The sequence below is a fragment of the Phocoena phocoena genome, chromosome 19, assembly GCF_963924675.1.
Source record: "Phocoena phocoena chromosome 19, mPhoPho1.1, whole genome shotgun sequence".
NCBI lineage: Eukaryota > Metazoa > Chordata > Mammalia > Artiodactyla > Phocoenidae > Phocoena > Phocoena phocoena.
This window is the reverse complement of record NC_089237.1, coordinates 42,413,345-42,418,845: the sequence shown is the minus strand read 5'-3', so window position 1 is coordinate 42,418,845 and position 5,501 is coordinate 42,413,345.

The following is a 5,501-nucleotide window of genomic DNA, read 5'->3' as shown; positions in this document are numbered from 1 at the left end:
GAGGTCGAACTCTACAACCCGGCAGAGACCTTCTCACAGCCAACACGCGCAGGAAGCGCCCCCTCTCTATTCCGGGGACCCGGCCTTGACGCTCGCACGTGCTGACGTAACGTGCGCCCCAGGTCCCGCCTTTTCCGCTTCCGCCGCCTGGCCCTTGGACAGGGACCCCTGGCTCTTGCAGCCGCTGTCTCCCCCTGGCGACTGACTGTGGGTTTGCAGCGAGCACCGCCCCCCCTTCTCTGGAGGACTCAAGAGGACGGGAGTCGAGGGGTGGGGCCAGGATGGGGGCGGGGCTCAGTGCGCGGGATCTGGGATCGCGAAAATCACCTCGGGTCTAGAGGGGTTACCTGAAAGGGGCGTGAAATGCATTTTCTGCAAGATATTATCTCCTTTTATTCTGATTTCCAACACCAAGAACCAAAATACAACCAAACCGGGACTTCCCTGGTGGCACAGTGGTTAAGAAGCTGCGCTCCCAATGCAGGGGACCTAGGTTCCATCCCTGGTCAGGGAACTAGATCCCACGTGCGTGCCGCAACTAAGAGTTTGCATGCCACAACTAAGGAGCCCGCATGCCACAACAAAGACCCAGCGCAAATATATAAATAAATAAATACGTTTTAAAAAATACAAACAAACCGAGGGGAAAGGATAGAGGATATCGTAAAATTATAGTAAACATTTCAATGAGGCGTAATGAAAATTGTAGGGGGTGCTAAAATGGATCAGGCTGTCCCAAACACTATGTCTTTGCTTTCAACTAGATTTAGTAAACCAGCGTGATACTGGTTTTCCATGTGCCAATTAGACGGCTGGTTAATTTTTAAATAGGAAGACATTTTTATTACTTAAAACACTATACTGGCTTTGTAGACGCAGTCTTTCAAAATATGGCCCTGGGTGGGTATCAGAAACCGTATTTTTTTTAGAAGAGGGAATCTTGGTATTGAAAAGTTTGGGAGTTACCCAAAGAAGAATCAATAAGATATAGACCCTCCTTAAACCTTTGCCCAAGCAACAGCATTTCTAAGAGAACCGTCAGACAACCAAGCTTGAAAGCGACATTGCTGGTGTAATTACTAAACCTAAAATATTAACTACATGGTTCAGTTTTTTTTAAGTTCTGGAAGATGATTTAAAAAACCAAAGCTGGAGTTCTTGCTAGACCTGTTTACTTCAACATTGGCATTAGCACCTTGATCCTCCGTGTGATTTATTAAAGAGGAATATATGCTTAGCAAGAGTTTCACCCTTGACCCTTGTGCCTTTCCTTTCCACTGGTCTCAGAATTTAGGCTAAGGTTGGCTTGATTCTTGATCCCCTCAGCTCTAAGACATGAGGGAAGTGGATGTAAAACAAAGATGGAATTTCTTTGTAACAGGAAAGTCTTTAGGGGCCTGTGTTAACAGTAAGAGCAAGAATGCCACTAGAAAGTAAGGTCCATATGGGCAGGTGATTTTTGTTTGTTTTGTCTACTTCGATACCTGGGCACTTAGAACAACGCCTAAAATATAATAAGCACTCAATTAGTAAAATCATGACAGAATAAGAAAATGTACTAAATGTTCTTTAGGTCCAAAGGAGTCAGCAAGCTCTGAGAGATTGTAATCTTTCCTTTCAAGGCAAATTTGATGGATAACTACATCAAATCAACCCAACTATAAACACTTTCCTCCCTTATTTTCAAATTTAGCTTCTATGCTTATCTTGCTCTAGGAATTATCATAACAGTAATGGCAAAGACTTCTTGTGTCTCTTCTGCATCTCATAATAATAGCTATCGCTTATTTAGGACTTACTATGTGCCCAGCTCCTATGTGCACTGTTCTAAGTTTCTCATATATTAACTCTTCTATTCCTATCACAAACATTGTAAAATATCAACACAAGAAGGAGCTCTTGAAGAGGTAAAAAGCACCTAATAGAGAAAGACCAATACAGCAGAAGAAACTGTGTTTGCATAATGGCCACTGGGTCTCAGAATCCTTAGCTGAGCACACCTTCTAAGTAAGGAACCCAAGGGCCTGAGAAAAAGTGCTCTTGAGTCTGGAGTTCTAAGGTGTACCTCAGAAAGCTTGACATATCTTTAGTCTTTTATTTGACCTTTAAAATTCACCATAGATGTCAGATTAGTAAGCAGGTACAGACTGGTAGGGGGCACAAGGGAGCCTTCTGGGTGCTGGAAATTTCTATATCTGATCTAGGTGGCCATTATATGAACGTATACGTATATAAAAATCCATCCATTGAGGTATACACTTAAGATTCATGCACTTGGGGCTTCCCTGGTTGCTCAGTGGTTAAGAATCCGCCTGTCAATGCAGGGGATACGTGTTTGAGCCCTGGTCCGGGAAGATCCCACATGCTGCAGAGTAACTAAGCCTATGCATCACAACTACTGAGCCTGCGCTCTAGAGCCTGCGAGCCATGACTACTGAAGCCCACGTGCCACAGCTACTGAAGCCCGCGCACCTAGAGCCCGTGCTCCACATCAAGAGAAGCCACCGCAATGAGAAACCCGCGCACCGCAACGAAGAGGAGCCCCCGCTTGGCGCAACTAAAAGAAAGCCCGTGCGCAGCAACAAGGACCCAACGCACCCAAAATAAAATTAATTAATTTTTTTTAAATTATAAAAATTATTTTTAAAAGATTCGTGCATTTTATGAAAATTATACTTTAAAAGAAAAAATTAATGACCAGCTCTCTCTTTGAGGATATTGTTCTCTTCAAGAGCTTCAACTATTATTTTTAGGAGTGTGGCAGGGTCAAAATACTGAAACAAGAAAGACCAAAGCCTTCTCCCTCTCTGAAAGAGTTCATCTGAATTTTGCATTCTAGCCCACAATAGATTAGTATTTGTTCGAACACAAATTATTGTGCGTTTTTCCCCAGCTTGTCAAGTAAGATTAATCCCAGAAAGATGTACCCTGCTCACCCCACGATAGAGAAACACTTGGCCCCATTGCAATGCTCACGAGACAGTTTGGAAAATAGTTAAGAGGGGTCTCAGTTAGGGTCCCAAGACAATCTTTTAAGGAGTCTGGCAGATGAACAGTAACCAGATGTTTGCAAATCAAGTTAAAATTTCTATTATGGCCTTCAAATTATTTAAATGTTAATTTCAAAGTAAACTTGAACTCTTCCCTAGAGTATTCATTGTCACGTCTGAAGATTAAGTTCACCAACAGCTCAGTGGTTAAAAACAGCAGAAAAGGGAATTCCTTGGCAGTCCAGTGGTTAGGACTCGGCACTTTCACTGCTGGGGCCTGGGTTCAACCCCTGGTTGGGAAACTAAGATCCTAGAAGCTGCATGATGCAGCCAAAAAAAAAGCAACAACAGCAGAAAAAGAAACGTTCCTTTCTTTTTTTCATTATTATTATTGTTATTATTATTAGGTAAAGAGAAGTACCTAATTTCAGTGATAATGAGAGGAGAGACACCTGGAATCCCATCCCTCTACCTTGTTCAAAGTCCCCTGTCTGCTTCTCCCACACAGAGAACCCTGGTAGACTTCAAAGTCAGAGCAGAAGTGATAGACAAGAGTCTGGTCTTTGATGCCTAAGAACATCGTATCCCTCAGTTTGATGTGAATGCAAAGCATCTGTACCTTTCAAACCTTTCATGTTACCTCACGTTGCTAACAACAAAGCTGAAAAGTTTGAGGTGACACACATTACACACATTAAAATATTTGCAACCAGGAACTTTTTATTTCTTTTTCTATCATATATAGCTTCTTTTACTTTGTGAACCACACTGGATAGTAAATTACTTCTGGCACGCAGCCTTGTCAGCTTGCCAAATTTCAACCAGAGCAAGTTTTTACAGCCGGGCTAATAAGCCCTGAAAATTAGGAGGTAAGTATAATGGAAATAATGACATGGTCTTTAACTGCAGGAGCCTAGAATGACAACGTGAGAGTCTAATAGATTCTACTTTTCAAAGTTTTTTTTTTTATTCTAGTGAAGTCCTTTTTAAAAATTTTAGGTTCTTCAAGTTCAAAACACATGTAAATGGAGTTTCTTTTAATTGGTGAAAAGCATTTTTGTGGGTTTTTTCCCCTGTGGCTTAAGTTATTGCTTTTTGCAAACTCGAAAAAAACAAAAACAAAAAGAAAACCAAGAGTATGGTAGTTTGAGGATAACAACCTACTATTAAAACGAACTAACATCTTGAAAAAACATGTTCGGAAATCATTGGCTTCCAGGATGGGGCCTGGCGATTGTTTGTGTATGAAAACATTTCATCAAAACCATAGCTGATTAGTTAACATCAACTTTTTTTCAGTTTGCCCCCAATCCAGATAGAAACCCCAGTCCCTGCTAAGTAACTTTCAGGTCTTTATGGAACAAATCTTCAAAAGATAGAAAATTAATATCACATTTAATTTTTATCGCTGAAAGAAACAGGTAGTATCTATTGCAAGGTAGTATCCATTTCTCTCAATTTAATTCTTACATCCGTTCCCCTTTACAGTTTACAAATGACAAGGAAAATTCTTTTTCCCCTTCTCATTCTGCCCTACAGTTAGACCTGGACTGATTAGCTTCAGCATCCCATGCTCAGTCCCAAACTGTTTAAGCAAAGAAGAGGTCTGGAGTTGTGCGTGTTTTTTTTTAACTATACTAAAATAATATGGCCTTGCTCCAAAACTGCAGCTCTCTTATAGTTCCGCAACTATATTGTGCTGTTTTATACTTCTACTAACACCCACTATTCCCTGTGCCTGGGATGTCTTTGTCCCCTTATCCACTTGGCAAATTTAGTTCATGAAAAAAAAAAAAAGGAAGCCTGCCCTTAATGCCCCACCATCCCATCATCACCACCGATTTGTGTACTTATGTATATACATTTATATCAAGGGCTCAGTCTTCCTGTTTTGTTTTATTTTGTTTTGTTTTGGGCTGCACCGTGAGGTTGGGGGATCTTAGCTCCTTGACCAGGGATTGAACCCAGGCTCCAGTAGTGAAAGTGCCAAGTCCTAACCACTGGACCGCAGGGAATTCTACTAAAGAGTTCAGTCTTTGAATCCCTTTTTCTCCATTCTCACTAATTATCTAGGTCCCTAAAACAAGAAATTTATCCAGGTCCGTAACATCAGGTGTCATCTTTCAGTGCTGTCCAATAGAACTCCAGGGATGATGGGAATGTTCCACACCTGCAGTGTCCAATACAAGAGCCTCAAGCCTCACGTGGCTGCTGAGTACGTGAAATGTGGCTAGAGCAACTGAGAAACTGAATTTTTAATGTCATTTAATTTAAATTAATTTAAATTTAAATTGCCACATGTAGCTAGTGGCTGTCACAATGGACAGCATAGATCTATGTGACTTCCATATTTCTAACATCAGTTCATAACTGTCCCCTGAACTCCAGACTCATGCCAATATACCCAACTGCCTACTCAGTATCTCCACTTGCGGATCTTACAGGCATTTCAAAATTAGTACATTCAAAACCAAGCTACTGATGTTCTCCCCCAGTATCTGCTCTCGCTGT